This window comes from Martes martes (assembly GCF_963455335.1).
Source record: "Martes martes genome assembly, chromosome: 14".
NCBI lineage: Eukaryota > Metazoa > Chordata > Mammalia > Carnivora > Mustelidae > Martes > Martes martes.
The window spans coordinates 72,881,457-72,907,846 of record NC_137902.1 but is presented as its reverse complement, the minus strand read 5'-3'; positions in this window follow the sequence as shown (position 1 = coordinate 72,907,846).

Sequence of the window (26,390 nt, the reverse complement as noted above, 5' to 3'; positions counted from 1 at the left end):
AGTTTGTTTAAACCCACATAATAACTTGCTGGGATTTTGATTGGAATTTTGTTCAATCTATAGGTCAAATTGGGAAGAACTGATGTGGTACAATATTGTATTTTAATTCACAAACATGGCATATCTCTCCATTTATTTAGTACTTTTTAATGTTTTTTATCAGAATTTTGCAGTTTTCCACATGAGATCTGGTACATATTTTGTTATGTTTATGTCAAAAATTTATACCAAATATTTCATTTTGGGGGGTGCTAATATAGATGGTGACATGTTTTGATTTTCAAATTTTACTTGCTTGCTGTTGGTATAAGGAAGGTAAGGAACTTTTATATATTAACCGTGTATCCCGAAAACTTGCCATAATCACTTCTTAGTTCCACTTCTTAGTTTTGTGTTGATTCTTTGGATTTTCCCCATAGATGATCATGCCATCTACAAAAAAAGCTTTATTTCTTTCTTATCAATCTGTATATCTTTAATTTCCTTGTCTTATCTTACTGCATTGGCTAGAACTTCTAGTCTGAGGTTGAAAAGCAATGGTGAGAGGGACCAACCTTGCCTCGTTCCTGATCTTAGTGGGAAAGTTTTGAGTTTTTCATGTAAATGTTGGTAACTGTAGGTTTCTGAAGGTTTATCAGGTCATGGGAGTTTCTTTCCATTCCTAATTTGCTGAGGTGTTTTTTGTTTGTTTGTTTGTTTTTGTTTTTAGTTTGTTAAATCATGAATGGGTATTGGATTTTGTTAATTTCTTTTTTCTGTATCTATTGATATGATCATGTACATTTTCTTCATTAGCCTGTTGATGTAATAGATATTAGTTGGTTTTTTAATGTTGAACCAGCCTTGCATACCTGTGAGAAAACCCATTTGGTTATGGTGTATAATTCTTTTTATACATTGTCGGATTCAATGTGTTAATATTTTGTTGAGGATTCTTGAGTTTATGTTCATGAGAAATATTGGTCTGTAGTTTTCTTTTCTTGGAATGTCTTTGTCTGGTTTTAGTGTTAGGGGGATGCTGACCTCATAAAATGAGTTAGGAAGTATTCTCTCTGTTATCTTCTGGAAGAGAATGGAAAGAGTTGGTGTAATTTCTTCCTTAAATGCTTTTAGAATTCTTCAGTGAACACATCTGGGCCCAGTGTTTTCTGTTTTGGATGATTATTAATTATTGATTAAATTTCTTTGGTTTGGGGCACTGTGATTTTAATGCCTTCTAAGTGCCAGGAAATAAGCTAGGTCAATATACACTTATTCCTTCACTATTTAATTAAGAAAGTGGGAGTAGGTAATTGTATTAGACATTTGTGCTTGAATTCTCAACACCTCTTTGACACTAGATGATTCTAAGCCATTCATGGTCACTCTTTCCATCTTGCTAAGGTGGGCTGGTGGACATGTGATCAATTCAGTCAGTGGAACATAAGGGGGTTACAATTTTATTGGAAGAGACATCTTTCTTCTTCCAATGGATGTTGTCTTTTTTTGGGTATGGACTACAACAACTGCAGTCTTCTTTTGGTCACAAGGAGAACCAGTATTAGTTTGAAGTTGATGCTAAGGATGGCAGAGTGAAATGAAGGTAAGAATATAAAGACTTAGGATAAATAGTGAACTGTTATACCAGCCATATCTTCAACTTACCCCACCTCTGAACATTAGATTACACGAGTATTTCTTATTAAGATTTTTTTCTATTCTTCGCAATCAAGAACATCTTGTGGCATACAGTTGTCTCCATTTTATGTAGAGAAACGTGGGGCTTAAGGAGGTGAAATAACTTTCCCATGATTACATATCAAATAAGAGTCTGAGCTTGTATCTGAACTCTGGTCTATCCCATTCCTTAGCGTTGCTCACCACTTCCCCTCATACACAAACAGGCAAATTAATAAAAGTCAGAAAAAATAGTATTGATAACTGTCATTATTTCCCATATGCAGGCTGTCCTCTAGCAATGCCTATTGCTCTTTTTTTTTTTGGCACTTGTTTTGAAATTTTATATATATATTTTTAAATTTAATTTAATTTTTTAGTGTTCCAAGATTCATTGTTTATGCACTACACCCAGCACTCCATGCAGTATGTGCCCTCCTTAATGCCCACCATCAGGCTCACCTAACCCCCCACCCTTCTCCCCTCCAAAACCCTCAGTTTGTTTCTCAGAGTCCACAGTCTCTCATGGTTTGTCTCCCCCTCTGATTTCCCCCAATTCACTTATAAAATATTTCTCATTTCTAAGTAAAGAACTAATTTTGTAGCATCTTACCTACATGAAACTGTATGAATTCCTCTTATTTAGCTGGTATGGAAGATATAAATCCTAATCCAGTCTAGGGACCACAAAGATAAGTAGTGGCTTGAATAGTGGTCTCCCTGATGCCACTCACCCACAGAGATATCTCCACCCAGAATCTGTAAATGGACTTTATTTGGGCAAGGTGACTTTGAAGATGTAAATTAGGCTAAGGACCTTCAGATAAGATTGTCTTGGATTAGGGTAAGCCCTAAACCAATGATAGGTGACCTTAGAAGAGAAGGCATCTTTGCAGGCAAGAAGGAAAGAAACCACAGTCTTAGGGAAGACAAGGCTGTGAAGATGAAGGCAGGGATCGGAGTTGTGCATCTCTAGGCCAAGAAATACTTAGAGCCACCAAAAGCTGGAAGAGGAAAGGAAAAATTCTCCAGAGATCATTCAGAGAGAACACAGTCCTGCTGGCACATTGATTTCAGACTTCTGGCATCCAAATCTGAGAGAGAATAAATTTCTGTTGCTTCTGAGCACTTCATTCATAATGATTAGTTATAGCAGCCATAGAAAACCAATATGCGAGTATTCTTGACTTCAAGAATTTCCACCTTCTTTCCCTTTCCTTGACAAGAATTGGTGTCAGGGTTGACTACTGTCTCAGTCAACATGGCAGACATGGCTAACCACCTTCCATGGAATAGCGCATTGGCTCTTAGAAGTGGTTGCCAGCTAGTGACTATTTCCTGGTCTTTCTTATATCATGGTCAAATGTGCACCTAGTTCTGACCAATGAAATGTGAGCAGAAGTGATGATCATTACGTCTGATATCAGGTGGTTAAAAAGAGTGCTCTCTTCCTACTTTGTTGAATCTTCTTCATCAACTGGATCAAAGGACTCCAAGGTCCTTGTGGATGACAGAGCCAAAAGATGTCATTACCATTACAGCTTACTGAAGCATGTGGTACTATGGGGGAGAGTGGATTTCTTAAATAAAAGTGGGGTTCTATTGATCAGAAGAGAGGGAAGTAGGAATCACACAGTCTTGACCCCAACTAATTGTTGTGTTCATATACTTTGTTACCAGAGTTGCAGTGATGGGATTCAGATATTTAAAAAAATACCTTTCCAGAAGATACATTATCAACCTCTTGGATAATAATGATCGTATTTAACTACAAAGTATTACTCAGATGTTAATGCAATACTTTTGCTACATACTGATTTACTTTTCACAAGAACTCTGACATGGAGCTAAAACAGTTGAGCTAACATTACAAACTAGAAAATTGACCTCTCTTCTTGCAGCAACAGCCCATTTACTCTCTCCTTCTCACAAACTTCTCATCGGTGATAAACACGTGCTCATTTTTGGCTACCCAGTATATATTTTCCTTTCTTTCAGTTAATGCTAAATACCGAATGCTAATCCGATGGGACCAGGCGTTCTGCCATCCTCAGTCTAAGTGTTTCAACTAGAGTTGACTCTTTTCCTGATTCCAGGGATGGACATATGACTCACACGGGCCAGTCAGAAACGTCATTCCCGGGGCACCCCGGGTGGTTCAGTGGGTTAAGCCTCTGCCTTTGGCTCAGGTCATGATTCCAGGGGCCTGGGATCGAGTCCTGCTTCAGGCTCTGCTTCTCCCTCTCCTCCCTACTCGTGCTCTCTCTCTCGCTCTCCTCGCTATCGCTTTGTCTCAAATAAATATATAAAATCTTTGAAAAAAAAAGGTCATTTTTCTGACATGTGACATGTGACACAATATGGTCCAAAACTTCCACTGTGTAGGGAATATAAGAAATATAATATAATATAATATAATATAATATAATACAATATAATATAATACAATAGAAGAAACTGCCCTCAGGGTAGCTGTGTTGTTAACCATGTGGTGTGTAAGAAAAAAGCCTTCAGGGCTAATATATCTGATGCTGGGGGTGGGGGCGGGGGATCAGGGGCCGGGGGGTGTCATGTGCACGTCTGTTATGTTCCAAGTGTGTGTTCTTACCTTCTTCCTGAAACAAATCACGCGTGCTTCTACAACAGCTTGTGTCTCCATATTCAATAAGAGAAACCATCTTTTCTCTGTTGCTTTGTAATTATTTAAAATATTCTTTACAGAGAATAACACTTGAATTTTAATTTGGGGTGTGTGTGCGTGTGGTGGGGCGGGGCGGCTGTTAAAGAGCTCTCTTTGGCAGGGGCGGAGTTTAAAATGTAGCTCATGTGTTGTCTTCGCCTTATTCAGTTTCTCCTTCATTATAACCTAGAGTCAGGCTATTTAAGATGATTAGCAGGTCATGGTTAAGGGCTGTGAATTATCCCCACTGAGTTAACTTCATTTCTTTGGTACGTATATAGCAATTTAGCCAGCAAAAATTAGTTTTGCTGTTTCTGAATCCATGCTACTTGAGTGTTGATAGGCATTAATGGATTTTCAGAAGTAGAAGTTTATGTTCATTCCAAAAAACTTAGGTGTTTTAAGTGGCTTAGCCTGCATAGGTTCCCTACCTGTAGACCCTGGAAAAGGTAGGTCTTTTGTTTCTGCCTCCACATGAGCAAGTGGGAAGTATAAATTGAGGACGGGATGGAATAGAGGGCAGAGAATACTATTTAATGGTATACAGAAGCAGGAAATCCTCCCATCCTTGTGCTCCCTCGTTAATGTGTTTTCATGCAGAATATAAGCTCCCTGGGGCCAAGAACCTTGTCTGTCCAGTTTGTTCGCTAGTTAGGAAGAGCCTAAGCCCTGGCAAATGCCCAAAAAGTTTCCAAAAGATGACCAGAAACAGAAGCGAATAAAGAATTCAACAGAAATTAACCAGATAACGCTATGGTAAATTTCATTGTAAAACTCTGGTTCTTATCACCCTTTAGCCTAATTTAATCTTGTCAGCCATGAGTTCTTCGGGCTGTTTTATGTATTTTTGTGTTAGTTTATTTATTCAACAAGTAATCGCCGAGTGCTTACAAAGCGTTAGCCGGGGCTCGTCAGCTCCCTCCACGGGGACGTTTGAAGATGTGTTTGCTGCTGTTACGGTGACTGCCTCTACTGGCATTTAGTGGGTGCAGGCCAAAGCATGCTGAGTATCTAGTAAGCTGTTCTTCCGTGAATGGACATTGGGGTTTATGCTCAGTCATTATGAACATTTCCTACCTGTCTTCTGGTAAGAGTCCTTTTTTGGGACAGAGGTACAGGAGTCTCTCTAGGACAATTAATGGATTTCAAACTCTTTTATAGCTAAGAGTAATTAATACATTTTATGTTGCAATCCTGAAACATCTGTGTGTGTATGTGTAACTGAAACAAAAATTTGCAAGGCAGCCCTGTCCTTTATTATGTGGTATGCACTATGACCTATTTTATAAAAAAAAAAAAAAAAGATGCTGCTTGTAGCCCATTAAATTGATTTTCAAAAACTACTCATAGGTAAAAGCTCAGGTGAAGAAACAAAGTATTAAGGGCCTGCCTAATAGTGGAAATATTAGCTCATGTTTAAGGTTTCCGGGATGCGTTAAGTTATCTTCAAAGTTGTCATTGTAATTTACACCTGCTGAGAATGGAGAAGAAATTCTCTTGCTCTACCAATTTGTTTTTACTCTATTTACCCTGCTCTGGCATACGTATACCGTATTGTATGCAATTTTGTATCTTTTTAAAACTTAAGAGTAGTATGAACAGTTTTCAGTGTCATTAGTTGGTCTTAAAACCCGAGATTTTGAATAGAGCATAATATTTCATTTTCAGAGTGTGTTATCTTATATCTCACTCTCTCTGGGCTGTTGACATAACTATGCTTCCAAGACTTTTGACCGTTCTGATGAAATCACTAAACTCTTGGACTAATCAGTCTCCCCCTGCATCTTAACAACAGATGCTAAGTCTGAGGATTACTAAGTCAAAGGATGTGATCACATTTATGAATTCTGATATGTATGTTCAAGTTGTACTCCAAAAAATGTGTACCTATTTACTTTTAGATGAATCTAGATTTTCCTGATTTTGACTGGGCAAACTCAAGTTTAACTGAACATATAACATTAAACAGTGGCGTTTTGTTTATGAAACATTGCTCTTAAATAGATTTGGAAATGTGTTTTCCATTCTCCATATTTAGAACTGCAAATGTAAACACAAGTAGGGAAAAGAATTTCCAGCCTTAACACTGTATTAATTCAGTTCACTTTAATAGTTGTTTGTCTCACTGTGGGATAAAAATAACAAGGTACTCGCCATTAGAAGGCCTGACTTTTAATTTTTCCCTCATCAGCCACGTGACCACCAGCAGAACATTTAACCTCTCTGGATCTTCGGGTGCAGAATAGCGATGGTGAGTTCTGTTCTGCCCATCTCAGAGCATGTGGGCAGATTCCATGACCCAGGAGTAGGGTCATTCACTGCTGTTGAAACTCATCAAAGGAAACAAATGAAATCGTAAGAAATTCTTGTCAGTTTGTCCAGAAAATTTACCACTGGGACATTGGTCTTGAATAAATAACCATATCTTTTATGGCTTTTGCCAGCGAGACCATGCTGAGTTTTATACCTAGTACACGATGTCTTTCTTATTTATTTCTTTTTTTTTTTTAAAGATTTTATTTATTTGACAGATAGAGATCACAAGTAGGCAGAGAGGCAGGCAGAGATAGAGGAGGAAGCAGGCTCCCTGCTGAGCAGAGAGCCCGATGCGGGGCTCGATTCCAGGACCCTGAGATCATGACCTGAGCCAAAGGCAGCGGCTTAACCCACTGAGCCACCCAGGCACCCCTTATTTGTTTATTTCTTATTGAAAGGATGACATTAAAAGAAAGGAGCAAGTGTCCCATAATTAAAACATATCTGTGTCTGGACCACAGCAACTTCAGGTCCTGACTTAACTGGTGGGGATGGAGGCTGGGCTTAGGTGATTTCAATGGGCAGCTGGGAATGAGACCAGAAATGCACTGTTAGTAGGATAGCCACTCGCTTATGTTTGCAGATCAACTTAAATTTAAATTAATTAAAATTATGTGGCATGATAACGCTCATTCCTTTGGGCACATGTCAAGTGCTCAGTTGTCCAGGGTGGCTGGGTGGGTGGCTACCATGTTGAACAGCACAAAAGCCTTCTCTATTAGGACAAGAGATTCTGTTGGACCTCCTGCTCTTTATTCTTGTAATTTAGTTATTTCTATTATTTCTTAATAAATGAAATTAAATTTACATAGTCAGGGATGCCTGGGTGGCTCAGTGGGTTAAAGCCTCTGCCTTTGGCTTGGGTCATGATCCCAGGGTCCTGGGATGGAGCCCCGCATCGGGCTCTCTGCTCAGCAGGGAGCCTGCTTCCCTTCCTCTCTCTCTGCCTGCCTCTCTGCCTACTTGTGATCTCCATCTGCAAATGAATAAATAAAATCTTAAAAAAAATTTACGTAGTGAAATACTAGGTCTTAATTGAACTATTAGATGCATTTGGACAAATGGATGTACCCATTTATCCAACACCCCAGTCAAGACAGGAATATTTATATCATGTCAGAAATTTCCTGTCATGCCCACTTCCAGTCCACCAAGACCCATGGTCAATCACTGTTCTGATTTTCATTTTAGATACATTGGCTTATCTTTAATTTCATGTAAATTATTTATTTTGAACAGTAAACAAATAGGCTTGCTTATAAAAGGCATTGCGTTGTAGTTTTAGTAAACATAGCTGATTTAAATGTCTAATGTTGATGAGGAAAATTTTCTAAGAATTTCATAGTGTGGACAGCATTGCTCTTGAGGTGTGTACAGTCGATGAAGAGGAAAACTTTTGATGAGGGTAGTTTTTCTTCCTGTTTACTCATTTACTCATCAAATGTCTGTTGTGGGCTCACTCTGTGCTAGGGAGTGTGCTAGGCTCATGTTTCCCATTCGCCTGTTCCTCTCCTGATAGTAGTCACAGTTGAGTAACACACATTCTGATAGTGGTTTGCTGTTTCTCTAAACCAGACTATTTTAAAAGTAAACATTTTTATTACCAAAAATGGAAAATCACTATCATTTGCTTTAAACATAAGGGAATGTTTTTAAAATATAAGGTGGACAAAAAAAAAAAAATAAAATAAAAAATAAAAAAAATAAAATATAAGGTGGAGATTTCTGGCAAGCCTGGTGAATCCCTAATTATGAAGGTGTTCCTTCTACGCCATAGAAAATGCCAAGTAACAAGGTTCAACACATATCTATCTGAACTCAGACTATAGACAACTCTTTCCCTGACAGAAAAGACAGAGAAATCAAAGGCAGGGTGGTGAGCAGGTGGGACATCCTGGACACCCACTGAGACTCTTGTCCCAGTTACAGTCATGGGCACTGGAAGTCTAGTAGCTAGACTGGGCCCTGGGAGGGAGTGGGGAAGCTGAGACTCAGACACCCCTTCCCACCATCTTGTAACAAAACTGCACACACACACACACACACACACCAGTTTCCAAGAACATCTCTGCTGGAAAGAGCTGGGATATATGACGTTTATGCCTGGATGAACAGAACACTTGGGCAAATGAGTAAAGCTAAATGAAACCTCAAGAGCCACTGTGATGGTTAATTCTGTGGGTTAGTGTGACTGTCATGGGATGCCCAGACATTCGGTCTAACAGAATTCTAGGTGAGAATGTTTGGGGATGAAATTCACATTGGAAATAGCTGACTGAGGAAAGCGATTGTCCTTCCTAATGTTGTGGGGGCGGGGGGGGGGGTCTCATCTACTGTTTTGAAAACATGAATAGAACAAAAAGACTGAGCAAGAGGGACTTCTGCTTGACTCCAAATACATATCCATGTGCATATAAACATATAAAAATATACACGTACATATAAACGCACACACACACATACATACACATACCACATAGGTATATGTATATGAAGACACAATATTTTAACTGAGGGAAGCTGGTGATTCTTGTCCCTGCTCCCTGGCAGATAGAAACTGGGAGTTTAGTCAATCAAATGCTCCCACTGGGACCCGATGGGATAGTTGAGAGGCTGAGGCAAATCCCGAAGAGTCACTCGGTGATGATTTGCAGTGAGTGCCCAGAATGGAGAAGCAAAGGTCCTGCGGCCTGTGGCTGAGTGAGCAGAGCTGTTGTAATACACAGCCAAACTTCCAGCATCCAGGGGTCACAGTGCCAGCCTGGATGGCATCAGAAACATCAACTCTGGAAGAATCTTGGCCACAGCTTGTCCTCCTCAATCCCAACCTCTCAGGCGGTTCAGCATAAGTGGGCTACAACGGGTTTCTGTTTGCCAGCAGGCTTTGGGAACTCACTCAAGAATGTAAACAGGAAAATGACAAGATCAGTGCTGTGGGCTTGTGTCTGTGTGATCAAAGAATGTTGGTCACTTCCTATGGGAGCAGCCTCTCCCCCAACACACATGATGGCATGCTTTGGAAGAGCTGCTGTGTGGATGGCCTTTTCCTCCATGCTCTTTTAGATCTAGGCCAGCTCTCTGCTGTGAAGGGCAGGTGCATCCCAGGTGACACGATGAAATGATCCCAGCACCGAAATGTCCATCCTTCTCACCAGCTGACCACAGAACCCTCTCCTCCCTGCCATAAAATTCCAACAAGGAGTCTCCAGGTATTAGTGACTTCTTCATGTGACTTTGGTTCCGCCTGCCCACCAGCCTCCACACACAGTTACCAAAGGGTGGGATAGATGCAGACCTCCATCCCAGCTTTGCCTGGACTGCCTATGTGGTCTTAAGCAACTTCACTGATCTGAACCCTCAGTTTTGCTTCTCAGTACAATGGGCATATCATCAGTACTTAATTCATGGCATTATGCAGTCTGGGAGAGATACGCTCTGAAGAATGTCCCACAGTCTTCCACATACAAATGGTTTGATAAGTAATAGACACTTCTGTAATCCCTTGGAAATCCAGAGGGTAGAAAGTATGCGACCGAGATGTTCAAGGTCGAGGGGCTGGATGAAGGGTGGCACCTTCAAGTCCAGTTTCCACCAGGTTCATTTTAATAAACTCGTGGGATGCCTGGGTGGCTCAGTCAGTAGAGTGTGTGCTTTCAGCTCCGGTCATGGTCCGGGGGTCGTGGGATCAAGCCCCATGTCGGGCTCCCTGCTCAGAGGGGAGTCTGCTTCTCCCTCTCCCTCTCTCCTGCTCCTCCTGCTTGTGCTCTCTCTGACAAATAATAAAAATCTTTAAAATAATAAACTCATAGGTGCTTTTATAAGTTTAATCTCACATTTTATAAAGCGTATGAGCATATACCCACCTCCCACATTAAATATCCTTTTCAATTTTTTTTTTTGTGGTAAGCAAAAATATTTTTGATGACAGCTTTTTCTGAAGTTTTAGTATTGACAACTTATCTAACTTATGTTACTTAGAAATTGCTGTGCTTATACTGAGATTCTTTTGAGGTAAGGATCAGATCTACAGATTTCAGGGAAATACTAGTTTTGTAAATATAATTTTTTTTGGTTAGGCTTCAAATATGTGGAGGAAGTTTCTTCCAGTTTTCTTTTTTTTTTAAGATTTTATTTATTTATTTGACAGACAGAGATCACAAGTAGGCAGAGAGACAGGCAGAGAGAGAGGGGGAAGCAGGCTCCCCACTGAGCAGAGACCTCATGCAGGGCTCAATCCCAGGACCCTGAGAACATGACCCAAGCTGAGGGCAGAGGCTTTAACCCACTGAGCCATGCAGGTGCCCCTTCTTCCAGTTTTCTGTTATGAAAAATTAACACATAGAAATGCTGATAAAATCATTGAATTTATACCTTTAGACTCTGCACCTGGATTTAACAGTTTTTTACATTTTGCAATATTTGTACTCTATCTGTACACACAAATATATATATTATATATAATAAATATATGTATACATACACACACATAATAGGTATCTATTTTCCCCCTGTTTTTTGGCTGACAAACTTGAAAGTAAGTTGCCAGCTATCCTAACATGTCGCCCCTCAATACCTCAGCAGAAATTTCCTACATAATCATAATCCTTTTTGTCACACTTAAGGAAATTAACATAAAATTCATTAAAATCATCTAATAGTCAACCCATTTCCAAATGTCTTCTGTAACTGACTTTTTTGAACTACTCTCAGTAAAGCTACACCGTGGCATTTGGTATGCCTCTCTTTTTCTTTCAAAGTAGAACTCCCGGGGCACCTGGGTAGCTCAGTGGGTTAAAGCCTCTGCCTTCGGCTCAGGTCATGATCCCAGGGTCCTGGGATCAAGCCCCGCATCGGGCTCTCTGCTCAGCGGGGAGCCTGCTTCCTCCTCTCTCTCTGCCTGCCTCTCTGCCTACTTGTGATCTCTGTCAAATAAATAAATAAATAAAATATTAAAAAAAAAAAACAAAACAGAACAAAGTAGAACTCCCTGCCCCATGACCCCCCCCCTTTTTAAAAAGATTTTATTTGTTTATTTGAGAGAGAGAGACAGAGAGAGAAAGCACAAGCAGGGGGAGGGACAGGCAGAGGGAGAAGCAGGCTCCCCGCTGAGCAGGGAGCCCAACACGGGACTCAATCAAGCCCAAGGCAGACGCTTGAGACTGAGCCATCCCGATGCCCCATGACATTGACTTGTAAAGAATCTATCCCGTGTTTTAGAACACTTCCGCTCTGGCTTTGTCTCTTTCTTCGGGGTGTTGTTTAAATTGTCTTTACCTCCATCTCTCCTATGTCTTATGCACTGGTGGTTACGTCTAGATTCCGGACTGAGTTCAGTGTCACCATTTGTGAGGACTGTGTTTTGGTGATACTGTGACCTTCACATTGAGTCATGCCAGGAGCAGACGCTTCTCAGACTGTCCCAGTGTCAGAGTCCAAAGCTTGGCCACGTGGTAAGTGTGGGCATCCCAGGTCTGTCCTCGTGAAGGTGTATTTTCCTCTCCTTCAAACTAGTACTTGTTGATGATTCTTGCCTTGGAGACTGCAAAAATTATGTTTATTAACTGGTATTATTTCTCATTCTCTTTTTCCATCTAGCAAAGAGCCATAAATTGAACAATATAAAGACATTAAACTTAATAATAAAAAAATAAAATTTAATAATAAAGGAAACGGACACAATGTGGAATAATGGCACATTCTACACTCTTTTCCACTGATAGGTAAAGCCTACACACTTCCTCACACATGGTCGGTTCTTGAAGAATTCATAGGCTCTGTTGACACGGCAATACCTAGTAGATAAAACAGCTTTGACATGAGCTATTTCTAAGGACACAGTCAGCATTAAACCATTTGGGCTGTGTTGCTCAGCGCTGTGAGTGAGGGCGTCAGCAGGCATGGAAAAATTCTGTGCTTAGGAAAAACAGTCTGCTTCAAACCCAAGGACCCAAGGGGTCTGTGTGAGAGCATCTGGAGGGTGAGACAGGGCAGGGCTCGGCAAGATCAGAGGCTGATGTATTCCTCTGCTACCTTCCGTGACCGACTCTCATTTAAATCAAATCAATGAGCATTTTACGAATGCTTATTCTGGGTTAAAGACTTCATGAGGATCCCTTTTTGCTTTTTTCTTCTGGAAGCTTTAAGAAGGATGGGCTATTCACTTTGTTTCTTCTTTTATTCACTTAGGACAATTGCCTGCCCGTCTGCTGTGTGCAGGCCTGGAGAAGGTTCTCTTCTCCTCCAGGAGAGGCGAGCCACAGCTGAATATTCGTAGCTACGTAGAAAACAAGCTTGCATTCGGGTGAGCCTTCTTTTCTTGGCTCAGAATCCCACTGGATCTCTCAAATATGACTTATTTGCTTATTTACTTTATCTTGCTCAGCTAAGGCATGGTTTTGTTGTCATTTGCTTTCCTGAGCGGCTCTTAGCGGGGTCCAGGAATGAGGACTGCTTTGGGGGCTACTTTTTGAAATGACTTCTAGCACCATGATAAAGTTTTAATTCAGAATGTATGGTGTTTACTTCCGTTAGAGTGATATTTCCCCCTAATAGTTTTTTCAGCAGAATTTTTGGCTCAATGATGGTTAAGAACGTGATTCGAAACATTACCGTACAGGTATGAGTCTGGGCTCCGTCTCTCTTTATTTGTAGTTTCATCTATGAGATGGAAATAAACGTATGTGGTTCATAGGACAGTAGAAAGGACTATTTGAAATAGCCTACATCTCACTCAGCCCCGAGCTCAATGAATGGTAGCCGTGATTGTGGTGTTTGTTATCAAGGACAGTGTTTGGCATGTAAAAAATATCTATATTTATTTTTATTAATAAGCTGTTGAACTTGGAGGAACTTGCCTTGCTTTGCTGACTTCTGATTTTACTTTGGTGCTGTATATTCTTTTTTTTTTTTTCAAGATTTTATTTATTTACTTGACAGAGAGGCAGCGAGAGCGGAAACAAACAGGGGCAGTGGGAGAGGGAGAAGCAGGCTTCCCGCCGAGCAAGGAGTCCGATGTGGGACCCTATTCCAGGACCCTGGGATCATGACCTGAGCCAAAGGCAGATGCTTAACAACTGAGCCACCCAGGTGTCCTGGTGCTGTGTATTCTGCAAGTCCCTAGCTCCCCTCGCATTATTTCCCTCCCCCGAGAAATCTCTGATGATATTCAATAGCCTTTGGAATAAACACCACGTTCCTGAGACTGGTGTTCTAGGACCCCAGAAATGGAACCAGATGTCTTGGTCTTCTCCAGACCCCCCTGCAAGTCCAGCAGACTGATCCCCCCATCCTAAAGCTCTTCCTACCCGGCTTCCACCCGTTCCTGCCTCTTTGTGTTCGTTTCTTACTAATTCTTTCAAGCTGCCTTCAAGTCCACTCAGTGGAAGGCACCTACCTGGTCGTCCCCTTGCTTTCTCCTCCAGAACCCCTGTAGCTCATTCTCTGCCCGTAGGATTTAGAACACTTGACCCTTTTATTCTCTATGTCATGCTAATCTGTATGCATTGAGCGTCGCTGGTTCCTCCCCCTGGACTCCTGTAGTCGCTGACCTCTTCCAAACACGTCTGGGCCTCTCTCAAAATCATGAACGGGAACACACAAACACATGTGATCTATGTATCCAACGTGGGCAGTTGTATTTCTCTTATTTTGCTTCAGTTCTGCCTCGGTAGGTACCGCAGAGCCCACCACGGCTGTTTGCTTTGCTACTTGCCCTGGGTAGAGAAGTGAGGCACTCAGATTCCTGCCTCCCCTCCACTACCCACCCCTCCCTGGCCTTCCAGCTCCACTGCTGCCAGCGCCAAAGCATGGCTGGGGTGCACAGTGGGGTGAATGGCTCCCCTTACTTTCGAGCCCCCTTGGGCTTGGAGCATCTGTGAAATTTTAGTTCATTTTCCTTGTAGCTTCCCTAACTGCATCATCGTGGGCTCAGTCCAGAGTCCTGGAAGTCTGGCCAGGAGATCCGTGGACTTGGCCAACACACCGCTCCACTCCCCACTGCCCCTGCCTGCGGACGGCTGGGGCTGGGTCCCCGACAGAGCCTTCCTGGGCCTCTACTTCTCCCATCAGAGCGCGCCACTGACCGACAAGATCCCGAGAGCCACTTAAAAAAAAAAGAGGCGAAAACTCTCTACCACCCCAGTTTGCCAGACTTCTCCAGACCTGTCTGAACCCCACCTTTAGGTATAACGAGGCCTTCTTCTGCAATCCCCACTCGACGTTTACCTCTCCTGAGCACGGTGGGGTTGCAAGCTTCGCTGGACAATGTTCCTGTTTGTAGCGCCCAGAACTAGTAAGTTCTCCATCGGTGTTGACTGGAGAAATACGTGATGGTGTTAAAGTAATAGTAGCTAATCATTTTTCAGTACTAGACACTATGTCTGGTGGATTATAGACATGATCTCGTTTCATCATCGGGAAGATTCTGTAAGGAAGTGGTACCATTAGTCGTGTCTTCCGTTGGTCTCGCAGACTCACTCACGCTCGGCCCTGCTCCACCTGCGGTCTGGCTCAGGGAGCTGGCCCATGAGGACTACTCCAGTAGGACTCCCTTCCCTCTGGTTTTACGGGTTTGGCCATCTGGAGGCACTGGAGGAGATCAGAGTGAGAGAGAGGGATCGTTGGCCGGCCCCTTCTTTGGGGTGTTGCCTTGGCCAGGCTGGGACCGTCTCCTGCACTGTCCCTGGTGATTTCTTCTCTGCTTAGATCTCACCTGTGTAAAAAATCCATTCGTTAAGCCCTCCTCTAATGATACCATCTCACCCCCTCCCTCTAGACTGAGTGGAAACGATGTTACCGATAAGGAAACTGAGGCCCACTGAGGCTAAGGGGTTGCTCAAGACCACTCTACTGTATTGTTGACCTGTGCATTTGTGTCTAAGCCCATGGCTTGGACTACCACGTTGCACACAAAGAAGGACCATGTGTGATGCTGGGAGGCAGCAGGGAGCGTGAATAAGCTCGTTACTCTTACAGTCGTAAAGGTCTGGACTTCCAAACCCTCTCTGTAACCTAGTTAGAGGGTAACCTTGGGCAAATTATTCTTTTTTTTTAAATAACTTTTTTTATTTTTTAATAAACATATAATGTATTATTAGCCCCAGGGGTACAGGTCTGTGAATCGCCAGGTTTACACACTTCACAGCACTCACCATAGCACATACCTTACCCAATGTCCATAACCCCACCACCCTCTCCCTACCCGCCTCCCCCCAGCAACCCTCAGTTTTTTGTGTGAGATTAAGAGTCTCTTATGGTTTGTCTCCCTCCCAATCCCATTTTGTTTCATTTATTCTTTTCCTGACCCCCAAACCCCCCACGTTGCATCTCCACTTCCTCATATCAGGGAGATCATATGATAGTTGTCTTTCTCCGATTAACTTATTTCACTCAGCATAATACCCTCTAGTTCCATCCACATCGTCACAAATGGCAAGATTTCATTTCTTTTGATGGCTTCATAGTATTCCATTGTGTATATATATATATATATATATATATATATATATATATATATATATACCGTGTCTTCTTTATTCATTCATCTGGGCAAATTATTCTGCCTCTTGAAGAGAAGTCCTCATGTTGGGGCAGTGGAACTCTCACTGACCTTAGAATTATCATAAGGCTTAAAGTAATGAGCTAATTTCCTTCTTCCTTTATTTTTGTTGAACTATAGCTGACACGAGACACTAGTTTCAGATGAACAATATGGTGAATGGACAACTCTATATGTTACCCCATGCTCCCCACAAGTGTCACTACCCTTTGTCACCATATGACACTATTACAATGTCCTTGACTCTCTTCCCTGTGCTATACCTTTCATCCCCATGACTTATTCATTCCCTAAGTGGAAGCCTGTATCTCCTATCCCCTCCACCCCTATTGCCCGTCCCCGCACTCCCTGCTGGCAACCATCTCTTTGTTCTCTGTATTTATAGGTCTGCTTCTGCTTTTTGTTAGTTTGTGCATTTGTTTTTTTTAGATCCTCCATATAACTGAAATCACAGGATATTTGTCTTTCTCTGACTTATTTCACAGAGTATGATACTCCCTGGGTCCATCTGGGTTGATGCACATGGGAAGAGCTCTTTCTTTTTTATGATTAATATTCCCTTGTATATATGTACACTACATCCTTTTTTTTTTGTAGAATGCCGCTGCTTTTATATTTGAATTCAATTAGCCAACATATAGTGCATGCTTAGTTTTTTATGTAGTGTTCAATGATGTGTTAGTTTTGTTCGACACCCAGTGCTCATCAGATTACATGTTCTCCTTAAAGCCCATTACCCACCCCATCTCCATTATCCATTCATCTATTGATGGAGTCTTGGGTCACTTCTGGATCTTGACTATTGTGAATAATGCTGCAAGAAACATAGGGTTTATATATATTCTTTTAAATTAGTGTTCTCATATTCTTTTTTTTTTATTTTTTTTTTATAATTTTTTTTTATTTTAATAAACATATAATGTATTTTTATCCCCAGGGGTACAGGTCTGTGAATCGTCTGGTTTACACATTTCACAGCACTCATCATAGCACATACCCTCCCCAATGTCCATTTCCCCACCACCCTCTCCCATCCCCCTTCCCCCCCGCAACCCTCAGTCTGTTTCTTGAGATTGAGTCTTTTATGGTTTGTCTCCCTCCCAATCCCATCTTTTCATTTTTTCTTTTCCTACCTCCCCCCAAACCCCCCCACCTTGCATCTCCACTTCCTCATATCAAAGAGATCATATGATAGTTATATTTCTCCGATTGACTTATTTCGCTAAGCATGATACCCTCTAGTTCCATCCACGTCGTCGCAAATGGTAAGATTTCATGTCTTTTGATGGCTGCATAGTATTCCATTGTGTATATATACCACATCTTCTTTATCCATTCATCTGTTGATGGACATCTAGGCGCTTTCCACAGTTTGGCTATTGTGGACATTGCTGCTATAAACATTCGGGTGCACGTGCCCCTTCGGAGCACCACGTTTGTATCTTTAGGATATATACCCAGGAGTGCAATTGCTGGGTCGTAGGGTAGCTCTATTTTCAGTTTTTTGAGGAACCTCCACACTGTTTTCCAGAGTGGTTGCACCAGCTTGCATTCCCACCAACAGTGTAGGAGGTTTCCCCTCTCTCCGCATCCTCGCCAGCATCTGTCATTTCTTGACTTGTTAATTTTAGCCATTCTGACTGGTGTGAGGTGGTATCTCATTGTGGTTTTGATTTGTATTTCCCTGATGCCGAGTGATGTGGAGCATTTTTTCATGTGTCTGTTGGCCATCTGGATGTCTTCCTTGCAGAAATGTCTGTTCATGTCCTCTGCCCATTTCTTGACTGGATTATTTGTTCTTTGGGTATTGAGTTTGATAAGCTCTTTATAGATTTTGGATACGAGCCCTTTATCTGATATGTCGTTTGCAAATATCTTCTCCCATTCTGTCAGTTGTCTTTTGGTTTTGTTAACTGTTTCCTTTGCTGTGCAAAAGCTTTTGATCTTGATGAAATCCCAATAGTTCATTTTTGCCCTTCCTTCTGTTGCCTTTGGCGATGTTCCTAGGAAGAAGTTGCTGCAGTGGAGGTCAAAGAGGTTGCTGCCTGCATTGTCCTCAAGGATTTTGATAGATTCCTTTCGCACATTGAGGTCCTTCATCCACTTTGAGTCTATTTTCGTGTGTGGTGTAAGGAAATAGTCCAATTTCATTTTTCTGCATGAGGCTGTCCAATTTTCCCAGCACCATTTGTTGAAGAGGCTGTCTTTTTTCCATTGGATATTCTTTCCTGCTTTGTCGAAGATTAGTTGACCATAGAGTTGAGGGTCTATTTCTGGGCTCTCTATTCTGTTCCATTGGTCTATATGTCTGTTTTTGTGCCAGTACCATACTGTCTTGATGATGACAGCTTTGTAATAGAGCTTGAAGTCTGGAATTGTGATACCACCGACTTTGGCTTTCTTTTTCAATATTCCTTTGGCTATTCGAGGTCTTTTCTGGTTCCATATAAATTTTAGGATTATTTGTTCTATTTCTTTAAAAAAAATGGATGGGATTTTGATAGGGATTGCATTAAATGTGTAGATTGCTTTAGGTAAAATAGACATTTTCACAATATTTGTTCTTCCAATCCATGAGCATGGAATATTTTTCCATTTCTTTGTGTCTTCCTCAATTTCTTTCATGAGTACTTTATAGTTTTCTGAGTATAGATTCTTTGCCTCTTTGGTTAGATTTATTCCTAGGTATCTTATGGTTTTGGGTACGATGGTAAATGGGACTGACTCCTCAATTTCTCTTTCTTCTGTCTTGTTGTTAGTGTAAAGAAATGCGACTGATTTCTGTGCATTGACTTTATATCCTGACACTTTACTGAATTCCTGTATAAGTTCTAGCAGTTTTGGAGTGGAGCCTTTTGGGTTTTCCACATATAGTATCATATCATCTGCAAAGAGTGATAGTTTGACTTCTTCTTTGCCGATTTGGATGCCTTTAATTTCTTTTTGTTGTCTGATTGCTGAGGCTAGGACTTCTAGTACTATATTGAACAGCAGTGGTGATAACGGACATCCCTGCCGTGTTCCTGACCTTAGCGGAAAAGCTTTCAGTTTTTCTCCATTGAGAATGATATTTGCGGTGGGTTTTTCATAGATGGCTTTGATAATGTTGAGGTATGTGCCTTCTATCCCTACACTTTGAAGAGTTTTAATCAGGAAGGGATGCTGCACTTTGTCAAACGCTTTTTCAGCATCTATTGAGAGTATCATATGGTTCTTACTCTTTCTTTTATTAATGTATTGTATCACATTGATGGATTTGCGGATGTTGAACCAACCTTGCAGCCCTGGAATAAATCCCACTTGGTCGTGGTGAATAATCCTTTTAATGTACTGTTGGATCCTATTGGCCAGTATTTTGGTGAGAATTTTCGCATCTGTGTTCATCAAGGATATTGGTCTGTAATTCTCTTTTTTGGTGGGATCCTTGTCTGGTTTTGGGATCAAGGTGATGCTGGCCTCATAGAATGAGTTTGGAAGTTTTCCTTCCATTTCTATTTTTTGGAACAGTTTCAGGAGAATAGGAATTAATTCTTCTTTAAATGTTTGGTAGAATTCCCCTGGGAAGCCGTCTGGTCCTGGACTTTTGTTTGTTTGGAGATTTTTGATGACTGTTTCAATCTCCTTACTGGTTATGGGTCTGTTCAGGTTATCTATTTCTTCCTGGTTCAGTTGTGGTAGTTTATACATCTCTAGAAATGTATCCATTTCTTCCAGGTTGTCAAATTTGTTGCCATAGTGTTGCTCGTAGTATGTTCTTATAATTGTTTGTATTTCTTTGGTGTTGGTTGTGATCTCTCCTCTTTCATTCATGATTTTATTTATTTGCGTCCTTTCTCTTTTCTTTTTGATAAGTCTGGCCAGGGGCTTATCAATCTTATTAATTCTTTCAAAGAACCAGCTCCTAGTTTTGTTGATTTGTTCTATTGTTTTTTTAGTTTCTATTTCATTGATTTCTGCTCTGATCTTTATGATTTCTCTTCTCCTGCTGGGTTTAGGCTTTCTTTGTTGTTCTCTCTCCAGCTCCTTTAGGTGTAGGGTTAGGTTGTGTATTTGAGACCTTTCTTGTTTCTTGAGAAAGGCTTACACTGCTATATATTTTCCTCTCAGGACTGCCTTTGTTGTGTCCCACAGATTTTGAACTGTTGTGTTTTCATTATCATTTGTTTCCATGAATTTTTTCAATTCTTCTTTAATTTCCTTGTTGACCCATTCATTTTTTAGAAGGATGCTGTTTAGTCTCCATGTATTTGCGTTCTTTCCAAATTTGCTCTTGTGATTGAGTTCGAGCTTCAGAGCATTGTGGTCTGAAAATATGCAGGGAATGATCTCGATCTTTTGGTACCGATTGAGACCTGATTTATGACCCAGGATGTGGTCTATTCTGGAGAATGTTCCATGTGCACTAGAGAAGAATGTATATTCTGTTGCTTTGGGATGGAATGTTCTGAATATATCTGTGATGTCCATCTGGTCCAGTGTGTCATTTAAGGCCTTTATTTCCTTGTTGATCTTTTGCTTAGATGATCTGTCCATTTCAGTGAGGGGAGTGTTAAAGTCCCCTGCTATTATTGTATTACTGTCGATGTATTTCTTTGATTTTGTTATTAATTGGTTTATATAGTTGGCTGCTCCCATGTTAGGGGCATAGATATTTAAGATTGTTAGATCTTCTTGTTGGACAGACCCTTTGAGTATGATATAGTGTCCTTCCTCATCTCTTATTATAGTCTTTGGCTTAAAATCTAATTGATCTGATATAAGGATTGCCACCCCAGCTTTCTTCTGATGTCCATTAGCATGGTACATTGTTTTCCACCCCCTCACTTTAAATCTGGAGGTGTCTTCGGGTCTAAAATGAGTTTCTTGTAGGCAGCATATGGATGGGTTTTGTTTTTTTATCCATTCTGATACCCTGTGTCTTTTGATTGGGGCATTTAGCCCATTAACATTCAGGGTAACTATTGAGAGATATGAATTTAGTGCCATTGTATTGCCTGTAAGATGATTGTTACTGTATATTGTTTCTGTTTCTTTCTGATCTACTACTTTTAGGGTCTCTCTTTGCTTAGAGGACCCCTTTCAATATTTCCTGTAGAGCTGGTTTTGTGTTTGCAAATTCTTTCAGCTTTTGTTTGTCCTGGAAGCTCTTTATCTCTCCTTCTATTTTCAATGATAGCCTAGCCGGATATAGTATTCTTGGCTGCATGTTTTTCTCGTTTAGTGCTCTGAATATATCATGCCAGTTCTTTCTGGCCTGCCAGGTCTCTGTGGATAGGTCCGCTGCCAATCTAATGTTTTTACCCTTGTATGTTACAGACTTCTTTTCCCGGGCTGCTTTCAGGATTTTCTCTTTGTCGCTAAGACTTGTAAATTTTACTATCAGGTGACGAGGTGTGGACCTATTTTTATTGATTTTGAGGGGCGTTCTTAGCATCTCCTGGATTTTGATGTTTGTTCCCTTTGCCATATTAGGGAAATTCTCTCCAATAATTGTCTCCAATATACCTTCTGCTCCCCTCTCTCTTTCTTCTTCTTCTGGAATCCCAATTATTCTAATGTTGTGTCGTCTTATGGTGTCACTTATCTCTCGAATCCTCTCCTCGTGTTCCAGTAGTTGTTTGTCTCTCTTTTGCTCAGCTTCTTTATTCTCTGTCATTTGGTCTTCTATGTCACTAATTCTTTCTTCTGCCTCATTTATCCTGGCAGTGAGAGCTTCCATTTTTGATTGCACCTCATGAATAGCTTTTTTGATTTCAACTTGGTTAGATTTTAGTTCTTTTATTTCTCCAGAAAGGGCTTTTATCTCTCCGGAGAGGGTTTCTCTAATATCTTCTATGCCTTTTTCGAGCCCGGCTAGAACCTTGAGAATTGTCATTCTGAACTCTAGATCTGTCATGCTACCTATGTCTGTATTGATTAGGTCTCCAGCCTTCGGTACGGCCTCTTGTTCTTTTTTTTGAGGTGAGTTTTTCTGCCTTGTCATTTTGTCCAGGTAGGATTTGCTTTCTCCTGCTGTGGAATTCCGCTGTTCTTGGTGACTGAAGTTGGTTTTGGATGGTTTCTTGTTGATCTTCTGGGGGAGGGGCCTGTTGTAGTGATTCTCAAGTGTCTTTGCCGCAGGCGGAATTGCACCGCCCTTGCCAGGGGCCGGGCTAAGTAATCCGCTCGGGTTCGCTTTCGGGAGCTTTTGTTCCCTGAGCGCTTTCCGTAGAGTTCCGGAGGATGGGAATGAAGATGGCGGCCTCCCAATCTCTCGGCCCAGAGGAGCCGAGAGCTTGGGGTTCCGCTCCTCAGTGCGCTCTCAGAGCAAAGCGCCCAATAGCCCCGCCTCCCTGGCTTGCGGTCGCGCCTCGAGGAAAGCAGTCAATTGTTGGAGCTGGAGAAAAGCGCCGGGTCGCTTTTGTCTCCGTGGCCTCCGGCCGCGCTCCGAGCCCACCCAGCCTGCGACCGGCACAAGGTAACCCCGGGCTTAGAGCTCACTCCTCGGCTTTGTCGCTATAGCCGGCTTCCCCGCTCTAATACCTGCGAGCTCTGCGGCACTCAGACACCCCCAGTCCTTCTGTGACCCCGCGGGTCCTGGGGTTATGCTGACCCCGCCTGGGTTTCCCCCCAGTTTAGCCTCTGGAGCGATGTCTCCCAGTGGAGCCGACTTTTAAAAGTCCCGATTTTGTGCTCCGTCGCTCCGCCGCTTGCCGGGTGCCGGCCCCTCCCCCCGGGGTCTATCTTCCCGTCGCTTTGGATTCACTTCTCCGCAGGTCCTACCTTTCAGAAAGTGATCGATTTTCTGTTTCTGGGATTGTTGCTCTTCTTCTCTTCGATTTCCCGTTGGATTTATAGGTGTTCACAATGGTTAGATAAGCTATCTAGCTGATCTCCTGCTACCCGATGTCGTCTCAGCCTGCTACTTCTCCGCCATCTTGACTCCTCCCCGCCAGTGTTCTCATATTCTTCGGGTAAATGTCCAGTAATGCAATCACTGGATGGTTAGGTAGTTTTATTTTTAATATTTTGAGGACCTTCCGTACTGTTTTCTGCAGTGTCTGCCCCAGTTTGCATTCCCACCGACAGTGCATGAGGCTTCCCTTTTGTCCACATCCTCGCCAACACCTGTTGTTTTCTTTTTTGATTCCAGACATTCTGACAGGTGCCAGAACGAGATATCTCATTGTGGTTTTGATAATGCATTTTCCAGATGATGAGTGATGTCGAATACCTTTTCATGTGACTGTTTGTCGACTGTATGTTTTCTCTGGAAAAAAATGTCTGTTCAGGCTCTCTGCCCATTTATAATTGGATTTTATATTGGTGTTGAGCTATATACCTTTTTAATATATTTTGTATATTAACACCTTATCAGATATATCATGTGGGAATATTTTCTCCCATTCAGTCGGTTCCTTCTTATTTTGTTGATGGTTTCCTTCACTGTGCAAAAGGTTTTTTATTTTGGTGTAGTCCCAAGAGTTTAATTTTGCTGATCTCACTCACAGGTTTGTTACTCTCACCTGAGGAGGCATATCTAGAAAAATGTTTCTCTGACCGAGGTCGGAGGAATTACTACCTGTGTTCTTCTCTAGGATTTTTAGGGTTTCAGGTCTCACATTTAGGTCCTTAATTCATTTTGAGTTTATTTTTGTATGGGGAGTAAGAAAGTGGTTCAGTTTCATTCTTTTACAAATAGCTGTCCAGTTTTCCCAACACCATTTGTTGAAGAGACAGTCTTTTCCCCTGTTGTATATTCTTGCCTCCTTTGTTGTAGACTAATCGCCCATGTAAGCATGGGTTTATTTCTGGGCTCTCCCTCCCATTCCATTGATCTGTGTGATAATGAGCTAATTTATGTAAAGTGCTAGCATAGTATCTGGCACGTCATGAAGACTCAACAATGACCATGAAAGCTATTACTAAGGGGATAATTTGGGACTATGGAAAACCTGGGAAACGTTTACCCAAGATGCTTCTATTCCAACGGAGTGGACAGTCAGCTCACAGATTGTAGTAGTAACAGAAAGAGTAATAGCACTGGAAGGAAGAGAGCACTGGGTGGTTAGAATAGACCTTAGAACTGAAGGGCCCCTTTGGGTAGGGAAGGAGCATGTGGTTCACAGTGGACAGGCCATGTTTCACTTTGTGTTTCTTCAGTTCTCCCTCCCACTGGTTTTCTTGCCTTGGCACTGGTCATCTGTTGAGTATGCAAACATCCCCCAGGCAATGTGGTCTGAATGAACCGGCAGAAATCAGTGGGCTTCTGGGACATCTGGGGGGCTCAGTCAGTGAAGCCTCTGCCTTCAACTCAGGTCATGATCCCAGGGTCCTGGGATTGAGTCCCACATCGGGCTCCATGCTCAGCAGGGAGTCTGCTTCTCCCTTTCCTTTTGCTGCTCCCCCTGCTTGTGCTCCCTCTTTCTCTGACAAACGAATAAATAAAATCTTAAAAAAAAATATCAGTGGGCTTTGTCATGAGCCTTCTTCCCGGCTGTTAATTTTGGTGACAATAACCATTGCTCTTTGTAGCAGCCTGCCCGGCCGTTCTGGTGGAGTTAGAGTGGTGGGCACAGGACTGGGAGGGCCAGGATGCTGACAGACTTCAGAACATCCGTGGCTCTACTCTTTAAAACAAAGTATCTTGTCAGCGAGGAAAATTGTACAGTATATTTTTGTGACAGCTTCATAACCTGAACCAAAATTGTTGAAAACGGTGCCAGTGAATGAGAACTATGTCTTAGCTGTGAGCTCTGAAGACAGACCGGCAGTGCCAAGTAAATAATGAATACCCCAAATGGGCATACATCTTCCGTCTAAACCGTGGCGAGGCTTGTGGACTTCCCACCCCAGACCAGAATTGCCGATGGTCTCCGAACGTCTCTACGCACACTGAACTTTGCCATCATTCCTTTGATTGAAGGTAGTTCACGAAATATGAAGCTTGTCTGTTATTATTATTCTGTGGAGAGGCGGATTCTACCTTTCCGCATCATACCAATGCCCAGTGTTTACCACCGAGTATAAAACCAAACAGAACTGGTTTCAGTTTATTAGGTGAGTTAATGTTATTGTCAGTATTTCAGTAGCAAGTCAGCATTTTTAGTGAGGGTTGTAAACTTAGAGTATTAGCTACATTGTGAATTAGGATTTTTTATTCTCATGTATGGTGCCTACGGGGACTGTATCAGTTAGCTCCTGCTGTGTAACAAATCATTCCAAAATTGATGACTTGGAAACAATAATCATTGTATTTGTTCATGTTTCTGTGGGTCCATGATTTGGGCTTGGCTCTATTGGGATGAGTCTGTTTCTGCTTATTTTGGCTGGGTTCTGTTGTGTTTGGCATCAGCCAGGGGCTGCTGATCTCACTCACACATCTGGTGTTTCGCTGGCTATTGACAGGGACAGTGGAGGTCACTGGGTCATTTCACACTTACCATCCAATAGGTTAAGCTGAACTCATTCTCATGGTGGTGATCACAGTGTTTCCAAGAGAAGCAAGAGGGCCAGTCCCAGTACATGGGTACCCTTCGAGTGCGAGACTGTATCACATTCGCTGTTGTACCATTGGCCAAAGCAAGTCATATGGTTAAGCTCAGAGTCACTGGGAAAGGGGGCTTTCTTGTAGGAATGGATATGGGAAGGGAATAATTGTGGAGACTTTTGCAAATAACTTCCCACAGAGACACAGTTTCAGCACAATAACATATAGTGATAATACACTTATATTCATATAACTTTCAGAAAAGGCTTAACTGTAATCTAATGGTTCTACATAGAAATTATATGGAGACATTTAATATTATTCAAATGAAATCCTATGCTGAACTATGGTTATTAATATTACCACTACTGATAAATATTTAAGTTCATAATCACCCAGAGAGAAAGGTATTTTTCTTTTTTTTTTTTTAAAGATTTATTTATTTATTTATTTGAGAGACAGAGATCACAAGTAGGCAGAGAGGCAGGCAGAGAGAGAGAGGAGGAAGCAGGCTCCCCGCTGAGCAGAGAGCCCGATGCGGGGCTCGATCCCTGGACCCCGGGATCATGACCCGAGCCGAAGGCAGAGGCCTTAACCCACTGAGCCACCCAGGCGCCCCAGAAAGGTATTTTTCTTATCCCCACATTTTGTATAAGGAAATTGAAACTAGGAGAGGTTGTACCCCTTACTCAATGTCACCATAGCTAAGGGAA